We start from the raw sequence: 12,011 nt of genomic DNA on the forward strand, positions 1-12,011 counted from the left end.
AGGCACAAGTGCCCAGCTGAGCGTTTCCTAAATTCCTGTCTCACAGAAATCAGGAGAAAATAAGTGAGCATTGTGGCATAATGCCACTAAATTTTGAGGTGGTTTGTTACACAGCAAGAGCAATTGGAAAAGGTACTCAAAAATTATACAATCTATGAATCATGACCCACCGAAATGAGGGGCTAAACCGAGGAAGAGAAAAGCTGTAGAGGCAGGAAACTCAAGATTAGAAAGAGGCAAAAAGAATTCTCAGGATGAGAGTTGGGCCTGCAGGCCTCGAGGGCCGCTGGTCCAGACTGGAGCAAGAGGACAGAAGGCTCCGAGAGAGAGCAGGTGGAGAAGGAAACGAGGCTAATAGAATACCGGCTACATCTGCTCATCCAATAAGGATTTAAGTGCCTCTCTGTGCCGGAAACTATTCTAGACACTGGAGATACAGCAGAGAACAAAATAGACCAAGTGTCTGTTCTCAGAAACTTGCATTTTGGTGGAGGATGAGACACAATAAAGGAATATACTAATAAATTTATAAATATATACACTTTAAGCTTTGTATATATACATATATCTGATGTGCTTTAATATTTTTGAATGGGTATTTTTCTGTAATTAGTATATAAAAATTTGTAACTGACACACTAAAACTAAGGAAATGGAAATCTAAGGCAATTATTAACTCCAGGAAAAAGAAAATGAATGTACATATGGTATACTATGTGGCTCAGCTGATAATAATAACAGCTAATACGTAATACCTTGTGCCAGGCGCTGTTTTAGGTGCTTTTTATATACAAGTCCACAGTCCTTTATTCAAAGCCCCTGGAGCCATATGTATTTCAAAATTCAAATATTTTCCCAGATTTTAGAAAAGTAATACAGTGCATATGGTCTTTATTACCTAACACATCCAGTTGGGTCTGAGCAGTATCCTATAATCAAAACGAAATTTCTATGATAAAATTTATGAAAACCCAAACTAAGAGGGATAAACAAAACTTTAAACAGCTTTAGATCCGTTCTGGGCAGCGTTAGCCACCAAATGAGTTATGAAAGAATTTTTCATTTCAGAGCTTTTTGGATTCCAGAATTGTGGATAAGGGCTTATGGACCAGAACTAACTTACTCAATCCTCTATAACAACCCTCTAAGATAGATCGTATTATATTCCTATTTTATACATGAAGAACCTGAAGGAAGCACAGAGAAGCTGACTGGCTTGGCCCTATGTCACATAGCTAATAAGACTTGTAAACACTGAATATTTTAAGTTTAGTAGTATTATTTGAGTTCTAAAATGTCACATACACATAATTTTAGTGAGGAATATTTTTATGTTTTGATATGGAAGGATCCAAGATACATGAACAAGGAGAAAAAAACATTCTGAATAGTGTGTATATAAAGCTACTATTAAAATTTAAATGTGCATGTGTGTGTGTAACAGGTGAATGGATGGACTATCTCTTGAAGACTGCAACAGAAGCTGGAAATGGTGGTTGCTTCTGAGGAGAGGAGCAAGGGAACTAGAGGACAGGAGTAGGAGAGAAACACCACTTTGTACTGTGCACCTTTTTGTACTGTTGGAATTTTGTACCAAGTGACTGTACTCGAAATTAAATTGAAAAGTAGTAAAAAGAAATACCAAAATGCCAGTACTGCTTAGTTAACTTTGGATGCTTTTTATTTTATTTTGTTCTTTTCTATGTTTTCTAAATTTTCTACAATGAACAAGCAACAGTTTTAGAATAAGTGGAGAAAAAACTTTCTTTAGGGAGTATATCCTTTATTTAACTGTATTTTTCCTACTAATTTGGTATCTAGGATTCTCTGACTATAGACATCTTCAGATTCTGAAGAATGAGTGCATCTGGGGTTCTTGGGCTAATAAATGAAAAGTATTGTTATTGTCATAATCCGTGGTGGGCCTCAAATAATTTTTTTTAATAGGAACTCTGTTTACTCAGTTGGAGTTATAAAAGCTATTTGAATGTAAAGCCGATTACCTCATGGAAGAGTTTTCAGGCCATCAAGAAAAAGACAGAACTATACATCTCACAATAGAATTTAAGCTGTTTTCCAAAACGAAAGAGATTTTCCTAAATCTCTTTCTTCTCACCATCCTTAATCTCACTTTTATACGACTCAAGTATCCACTCCAAAGCCCTGGTAAACAATTGTTCCCTATGCAAATAAGAGTTTGGACAGGCAAATCTGAGCTTGGAAAATGTCCCGGTACAGTTCTTATGAAAATTTGCATTTATGTTGAGAAAAAAGGACAGAAGAAAAGTAATGAGTCAGAAGCTATTTCTTAGGATTGAAGCAAAGGTTGTCCTTTTGAAACCTTTCCCCTTGAATCTAGGGTTAGGTTTAGGAGCTGGCTTCCTTGAATGGGTAGGATTTAGGTTCCTCCCTGAAGCTTCAGGTTTACCAGGGAGCTATGTCCTTAAAAGACCTCTGCAGCCGGCCAGATGAGGTCAGTGCACTCAACACCAGAAGAGCCAGAACATCAGCTTCCCGGGGAAGGAATTAGAAGGAACAAAGAAAGGAGGACGTAGAAAGGGGAGCGCGCTGCGGGTGCGGCTACTAGTAGAGAAAGCTAAATAAGTAAAGTGATTTGAAGCCAGGATACCAAAGAAACTGAAAATGAGAAGTATGACAAAGGAGAGAAAAGAAGGAAAAAATAGATTAAAGAAATAAAGGGGAAGGAGGAACTATCCACAAGAGAAGAGGATGGAAAAAACATTTTTTAAAAAGAACATAATAAAATAGTACTAAAGTGGGAGAATATTGAAACAAAAAAATGAGAAAACACTCTGACAGTATAACCAAAGAGACAGAAAAAAGTTAGGAGATTTACAGACACTCCTGCCAGCCAATATTTTTACAAATCAAAAGGAACCACTAAAACAGATTGGGCTCGAACACAAAACAAAAGGGAAAATTTCACTTTACAATAAAACTACTCTGATTAAATCTCTTCACTAGATTTCCTTGTTCAACTGGTTGTTTTGGAATCAAGTGAGAACATAGCACTAATGCAGAGATAACACCTCGCCATAAAGTGGGAGCCCCAGCATGCAGGCTGTATCTGGCCCTCAGCATATTTCACCTAATCTACAGAGAGATTACCAAAAGGAGATACACTGAATTTCATGCGTGCAATTGCAAAAAAGCATTATGGCAATATGGCAAAAGGCCACAGTTGGTGATGGTATACCCCGAAGCGACTTGGTTCATCTGCAAAATGAGACACACACACACACACACACACACACACACACACACCCCCTTATCAATTTTTCCTTAGCAAAAAATTGGCTCAGGGGAGTGAGGGTAGTGTGAAGGAGAGAAGAGATTTGAAAAACACTAACTTTAGATAGTAATCAAAACACTTCTTATAACAAAACTTAGAAGTATTTATCCATTTGGTTACTCTTTTTTCCCAATTAAAAAGAAAGCAGTGGCAAACACTAAGGAAATATTTTTCAGCTATATGCAATTTGATTTTTATCTACTGATAAAGTGATACATTTAAATAAAGTAACCGTTACCTTTTGGGGAAATGTAAATTTTTTCTTAGGCTCCATAAGATGAAATTTCCCTAAAGAGTCCAGTGAGGATTTTATTTCTTTGATTGCAATTTATTTCCTTACTCATTAAGGAAATGACAGGCTAAGTTAATCCCCTACCTTAAATGGGTGTGACATTTTAGGTTAATAATGACTCATGTTGATGTATGGATACATTTCACTTTCCAACATGCAAACACACATACTTTTAATCTGCTGCTTAAACAGAAACTAAATTTGGATGGGAGAATAGGGTAGAATCTTGGGCCTAAAATGCCAAAGAAATAACTAAAGGGAAAACAACCTATAGATTATTCGAGAGCCGTAAGACTTTACTTCCAAAAACAATATTAGTCATTAGAAATATATTTTTTTCTATTTAGCATAAAGTAAACTCTTAAAAACAACCTTAAGTTTTAAATATTGGCCTAAAGCTGACAATATGTATCAAAATGTCATAAAAATATTCTTACCTTTGACTCTGTAATTCTATATCAAAGAATTTATCTTAGGAAAATAAGAGATTCACATGAAGATGTACAAAGGTGTTTATTATAGCCTTATTTATAGAAATGAGAAATATTGGAAATACCATAATATAGAATTGATCAAATAAATCATCAGACATCCATAAACTGAAATACTATGCAATCATTTAAATTATGTTTTTCAGGGTATTGTAATATTCTAGTTAAGGGAGTATAAAAATAAGACAACCTTTTGAAAGGGCAATTTGGTATCATCTATCTAAATTGTCAATGGGTATACTCTTTGATTCAACATTTCTGTGTCTAGAAATTTACCCTGAGAAGATAATTTGACAGATATGCAAATATATATGGACAAAATGTTCACTGAAACTTTGTTTATAATAGCCAGAAATTGGAACCAATCAAAACGCCCATCAATGGAGAATTGTTCAAATAAATTATAATGTAGTCATACAGTGAAATACTAAGTAGCAAGGATTAGGTAGATGAATGTGTATTGAAGAGAAGAGTATTATATATTGTTAGCTTGCCAAAGCCAGTTAGAAAATTGGATGTTTTCTACAGTATGGAGGTTCATCAAAAAATTAAAAATAGAACTACCATATGATCCAGCAATTCCACTTCTGGGTATATATCCAAAGGAAATAAAATCTCTATCTCGAAGAGATATCTGCATGCTCATATTCATTGTAACAGTATTTACAATAGCCAAGACATGGAAACAACCTATGTGTCCATCAACAGATGAATGAATAAAGAAAATGTGGTAAATATGTACAATGGAATATTATTCAGCCACAAAAAAGAAGGAAATCTTGCCATGAACAACATGGATGAAACTTGAGGGCATTATGCAAAGAGAAATAAGTTGAACAGAGAAAGACAAATACTGTATGATCTCCTTTATATGTGGAATCTAAAAAAACAAAACTTACAGAAATAGAGAGCAGATTGATGGTTGCCAGGGGCCGAGTGGGAGTGAGGGTAGGGGTGGGGGCTGGGAGAGAATGGGTGAAAGTGGTCAAAAGGTACAAACTTCCAGTTATAAGATGAATAATTCCTGGGGATGTAATGTACAGCATGGTGACTATAGTTAACAATACTGTATTGTATATTTGAAAGTTGCTAAGAGAGTAAATCTCAAGTGTTCTAACCACACACACAAAAATTGTAACTATTTGAGGTGATGGATGTGCTAACTAACCTTATTATGGTAATCATTTTGCAATATATACATATATCAAATCATTACATTGTACACCTTAAACTTACACAATGTTAAATGTCAATTATATCTCAATAAAGCTGGGGAAAAAAGAAAATTGGATGTTTTCTATATTTATGTAAACAAATATTCAAATATGCAGAAAATGTCTAGGAGTCTATACATAGTGATGTACCGGTAAAAGTCTAACAACCAGCTCTCCGGGAAAAAAAGCCCTGATAGGTGGTGTTTGCCAATTTGCATGTTGTAAATACTCCTGCTGTGACTGATTTGAAGCTACCACTGTGTAGTTATTTATTTATTTATTTATTTATTTATTTATTTTGTGAGGAAGATCAGCCCTGAGCTAATATCTGTGCTAATCCTCCTCTTTTTGTTGAGGAAGACGGGCTCTGAGCTAACATCTATTGCCAAACCTCCTCCTTCCTCCCCCGCCCCCCTCAAAGCCCCAGTAGATATTTGTATGTCATAGCTGCACATCCTTCTAGTTGCTGTATGTGGGACGCAGCCTCAGCATGGCCGGAGAAGCAGTGTGTTGGTGCGCACCCGGGATCCAAACCTGGGCCGCCAGTAGTGGAGCACATGCACTTAACCACTAAGCCACGGGGCCGGCCCCAATGTGTAGTTATTGAACATGCATTTGGCAAGAGATACACACAGTTAGCTCAATGAGCCAGTGTGAGCAGGCTCCAGCACTTTTCTATACTTCTGGGAGATGAGATTATGAGAAGACTTTCATCTTCCACCTTACATACTTCTGTGTTTATTTGCATTTTTTACAATAAAATCGTATCTGTTGTAATCAAGAAAAAGAATAAAAATGCCAATTTGGAAAAACAAAGATTTTTTTTTAAAAAAATTAAAGACTTGGTTAGTTAGCACATCCATTATCTCAATTTCATTTATATATATATATATACACATATATATATATACACACACACACATATATATATATGTGTGTATATATATATATGTTCCTTTGCACAGGAAAATGTCTGAAAGGAAATAAGCCAAAATGTACGTGGTGGTTATAGCTGAGTGAGGGAATTCTGGGAGATTTTACGTTTTGTTTTTTGGGGTTTTTTTTTCTTTGCTGAGGAAGATTTGCCCTGAGCTAATATCTGTTGCCAATCTTCCTCTATTTGGTATGTGAGCCACTGTCAGAGCGTGGCCACTAACGAGTGGTGTAGGTCCACGCCCAGGAACTGAACCCGGGCCGCTGAAGCAGAGCATGCTGAACTTAACCACTAGGCCACTGGGGTTGGCCCGATTTGACTTTTTGTTTTACTTTTCAATATTTTCCATGTTTTCTACAAATGCTTTTATAATTATGTAATGCTTTTATAATCAGAAAAGACATCATTATGTATAAAATACTTAGGCCTGCTGTCACTACTTAAAAGGCAATTTCTTCTCTTTTGGATTGCTATTACTACAATCAGAGTGTATGACTATCTTAAAATGTGGATAAGCAGAATCTTTTATCTTTTTTCCCTCTCTCAAAAGTAAAAGGAGAAATTAGTTATTATTTATGTGGCCCAAGATCTTGAAATATATATATGTATTTCCTGACCCTTCATAGAAAAATTTCCCAGTCCCTTACTTTATCAGTTACTGCCATAGACTGTACCCTAATTTTTGCCCAGACTATTGTAACAGCCTTCACTTAATCTCTCTGTTTCCATTTCCCCTCAGTACAGTCCGTACTGTAATTAGAACAGATTAGAAAGATCTACCTGCATGTTGCCGAAAGATTAAGCACCTTAAAATGTTTTTTTTTTTCATTTTGCTCAAAAGCCTTTAATGGCAGGTTGCAAAAGAATGTTTACAGCATGATCCCATTTCTGTAATAATTATGTAAACATATTACTGTATGTACAGAAAAAAAAATCTGGAAGAATATATACCAAGTTGTTAGCAAAGCTTCACTCTGGGAGTAGTGGAATCACAGGGGAATTTTACATTCTAACTTTTACGTCTCTGAAATATTTTTTAAAAAGTCTAGATTACTTTTATACTGCAAAGAGAAATAACAGCGAGGAGAGAATTCTTCACTGAATTCCCACTGCCCAGAGGATGAAATCTAAACTCCTCTCCTTTTGTCAAAATGTCTACCTTCAAAATCTACCTATTCAATAAAACTCACCCAATCTATTCCAGCCGCCTCACAGATTACTCACTTTTCTGAATTTCTATAGCACTTCCTGACTTTAGTACTTATCTTTGCATTCTATCACACATTGGGTCATAACATTATATAAACTGTTTCTTAATTAATTTATACATACTTAAGGATGGAGTTTATGCTTGTTCTTTATGTGCCCCCAAAGTCTTTAAATAAAAAGGACACATAGCAGATGGTCACTAAATGCTTATTAAATTGTTTTGAAACCCAACATCTAAGGAAATTGAAAAGGACATGAAAGGTTGTTTTCTTAGAGACATCCACAGGAAAAATCTATTAGGAAGAAAAGAAAGAATAAAATGGGAGTTAAAAAATATATATAGTCTAAAGAAGGGGGATAGTAAAAAGAAAGTATAGAAACATTTGAAATACAAGATACTGTATTAGTTTCCTGTGGCTGCTATAACAAGTTACCACAAACTTGGTAGCTTAAAACAACAGAAAGTTATTCTTTCACATTTCTGGAGGCCAGAAGTTCATCAGTTTCACCAGGTGAAGAAAGGCATCAGTAGGGCTATGCTCCCTCCAGAGAGAGTAGGGACCGTCTGTTTCTTGCCTCTTTCAGTTTCTAGAGGCTGCCAGCACTCCTTGGCTTGTGGCCACATCACTCCAATCCCTGCCTCCATGGTCACATTTCCTTCTCCTCTTCTGTGTGTCAAATCTCCCTCTGTCTTTCTATTCTAAGGATACATGTAATTGCATTTAGAGCCTACCAGGATAATCCAAAATAATCTCTCATCTCAAAATCATTAATCACACCTACAAAATTCTTTTTTGCCATACAAAGTAACATCTACAGAGTCCAGGAATTAAGATGTAGACATCTTTTGGGGGGGGGTCATAATTCAGCCTACCACAGATATATGTCAGGAAGAGTTCTATTAATATACAGGACAGCTCTTCATGGTCCCCAACTCTTCTTTCTCCATGCAGTTCTTCCAGCTTCAAGGCATGATACAGAAAGAGAAGCTTAAAATCCTTTAAACTGCCAACTTTAAAAACTTGGTGCAATATCTATCAGGACACTAGGGACAAGCAGAGGTCTAAAAGCAGTAGGATTAAGCATGAGAAGAACACCAAAAGTCCACATTTTTGGCTACTGAACACCGCAAGATTAGTAGTGACAGCCTAGGGAAGTGAAGCACTCTTAAGACTAATTTGGTGAAATCATTCATTGCACATATATAGTGTGCTGTTATCACACATAAAAGAAGGATACAAAAGAGTTAGAAGACACCTCTGAGTCAAAGAGTTTACAATCAAATGATTGCCCTTGCGATAAACAGTTAAATGGAGAAAAAATATGACAAAGCAGCCTAGATTTTTGATAACGCCCTACTTTGGAACAGATTACAAGAATCAAGGCTAAGACCAACACAAAAGAAGCAGGTCAGTCTCCTATTGTAGCTACATAATTCCTAAGGGGAGTGAGGAATTGGGGCCATCTCTCTGCAGGTAAAAACATGATTTTATTCACTATGCAAAGTAACACATATGTTCTAGAGACAATGTCAATATTTAATAATTTCAAAAGTTAGCATGGTGTACCACTTGGGCAAGATGAACATATAGGCTTCTATAGGCAAATAAGAATTTGCTTTGAGAACAGATTTTATCTCTTGAGATACTAATAGAACCTATTGCATCATGTTGGGAAAAAGATAAACACCTTCACTTTCTTGTCCTTTAGATGATACAAGTAAACATCTTTCTCTTCTATGAGGAAGAAAATTTAGGTCTCATACCAGAAAGGACTACTAGGAAGTTTAATTGTTTTAAAGAGTGTACTATGTAAAGAAAAATTAATATAAAATATATAAACCTTTATTATGTTTCAATTCAATGAGCATGCATAGAGCCTCTACTATGTGCAAGGCCTCCAGGGAGTAGAGATGAAAAAGAAATGGTACCTGTACCCAAGGAACTAGTTTCCAAGTCTCCTAGGAATGATAATTAGAATATGTCAGAAAAGGATATACGTCATGGATGCATACAAAGTTCTATGGGGGTCCAGAGTTGGGGATATTGGCAAAAACTTGGGTGGGAGGTAGCATGTGAAGCATACTTTGCAGAATATAGGGCTTTGTTCTTTGGAGAAACAATGAAAGGATGGACCAGGCAGAAGCACCAGCATGAATTAAGGCACATAAGTAGAACAGCTTGGGGCATATTTGAATAGAAGAGAATAATCCATTCTTACTGAATCTGGGGTCCATACAGCTTTAGGACATTTGAAGTATCTCCCTGGGAAAAAGTCTAGCAGAAAGTTAGAGGCAACCGAGGTTCCATTTAAACTAACTTGGCAAGATTCACAAAGTTCTGATAGGAAGAGGAAAAAGGGAAGGAAGTTGAAAGTGTTGAAGCAAGATACCCTTTTCCCAAATATGCATGCCCATATCTATATGTTATCTCGAAAACCCCACTGAGAAGAAAGATGAGAAAGGGGAATTTTCAGTTGAACAACCTGTTATGTATTGTTACGTGTGAGCCATACTGGTTCTGGGAGAGGAGATGGTGGCCATCATAGATAAGGAATGGGCTGAGCAGGTACTTTGGCTCTCCCAGCAAATACAGATTTAACAGACATGATGACAGAAATCGATCTAGCCAAAAACCAAAATGAAAGTGAATCTCAGAAAAATGATCCTATTAAAAATTAACTAAAAGAGGGCCAGCCCGGTGGCTTAGCAGTTAAGTGCGTGCACTCCGCTGCTGGCGGCCCGGGTTCGGATCCTGGACGCGCACCGATGCACCGCTTCTCTGGCCATGCTGAGGCCGCGTCCCACATACAGCAACTAGAAGGATGTGCAGCTATGACATACAACTATCTACTGGGGCTTTGGGGAAAAAAGGAGGAGGACTGGCAATAGCTGTTAGCTCAGAGCCGGTCTTTCTCAGCAAAAAGAGGAGGATTAGCATGGATGTTAGCTCAGGGTTGATCTTCCTCACACACACACAAAAAAAATTAACTAAAAGAATAAAGCAATAGTTTGCCACCCCTTCCTCCATTTTCCCATTCTCTTCCCTCCCCTTCCTGCACAAATCAGTCCAAAAGCCATTACATGAGGCCAAGCGAGGTGGGTACCTGTGGTCAGGGTGTGGAGCCATGGTGGTCAAGAGGTGTGAGGAGGGCATCTGGGTAAGAGGTCAGCCTGGTGCAGGTGTCAGAGCCCAACGGGGTGAGAAAGGCATCTGTGTGGAGGGTGGCCTGACTGGGATGAGGAGGGTGTCCCCATAAGGAGGAGGATACCAGGGTGGTATTCTGAGCAGAGTGAGAATGGAGTCCCTGCAGAGGGGCAGCCTGGTGCCGGGTGTTGGAACACAACAGGGGGTAAGATAGCTATCCAGATGGGAGAGAGGAAGAGAGGAGGCCTACTGTGGTTGCAGAGATCAAGCCAGGTGAGGTGGGCGTCCATGAAGGAAGGCTATCTGGCACAGAATGTCAGAGTCAGACCAAGGAGAGGAGGGTGACTATGCAGGGGGTGGTCCAGCTTGGGGCATTGGAGCCCAAGCAAGATGTAGAAGGTATCTGGGCAGAGCAGCAGCCCAGTGCAGGGTGAGGAGGGTGTCTACACTGGGGGGAATGGGCAATCACAGGAGATTGTTTATGTACAGAAGGATTGATCAAGTAAGTATTCATATTAAGGATAACGGGAGTCAGGTTTCTCACTGGTAGAGATGGTAGTTACATAAATGAAAGGTGAAAAAACTAGAACGAACTAGTTGGTGTTGGATTGGAATTGGAGGTATGAGTGTGAACTCATGATTCTGAATATGCATAGATGTGGTTACATCTTGATAAACCCATTATAAGTTGAACATATCATAAGTTGAAAGTGCATTTAATACACCTAACATATTGAACATCAAAGCTTAGCCCAGCCTACCTTAAACGTGCTCAGGACACTTATATTAGCCTACAGTTGGGCTAAATCATCTAACCTAAAGCGTATTTTATAATAAAGTGTTGACTATATCATGTAATTTATTGAATTCTGTATTGAAAGTGAAAAACAGGATGGTTCTAAGTGTATCAGTTGTTTACCCTGGTGATCGCGTGGCTGATTGGGAGCTGTGGCTCGCTGCTACTGCCCAGCATCACCAGAGAGCATTGTACTGCATATCACTAGCCCAGGAAAAGATAAAAATTCAAAATTCAATGTACGGTTTCTACTGAATGCATATCACTTTCACACCACCATAAAGTCAAAATATCATAAGTCGGGGACTGTCTGTAGGTACAAAAATAAATAGAGATGTAAATGTGTGTTTGTGTAAACATATATATAAACTTATATACAAATAGAAATATATGTGTATTTATGTACATACAAACATATATTTCATATAGTCCCTAGCTCTACTGAAAGGGCCCAAGAACAGTGACACCTCAATAGCAATGAGCACACCTAACGCTGAGATCTTCGTTTCTAAATGCTATCCTCCACCAAAAGGAACAAGAGTTTCTTGGAAAAATGGCTGTTTCCAGGGCTGGGGCAGGGAAAGTACAAAATAAGCTTGGACTATCTTGAGCAGCA

Source organism: Diceros bicornis, chromosome 5 (assembly GCF_020826845.1).
Source record: "Diceros bicornis minor isolate mBicDic1 chromosome 5, mDicBic1.mat.cur, whole genome shotgun sequence".
NCBI classification, from domain to species: domain Eukaryota; kingdom Metazoa; phylum Chordata; class Mammalia; order Perissodactyla; family Rhinocerotidae; genus Diceros; species Diceros bicornis.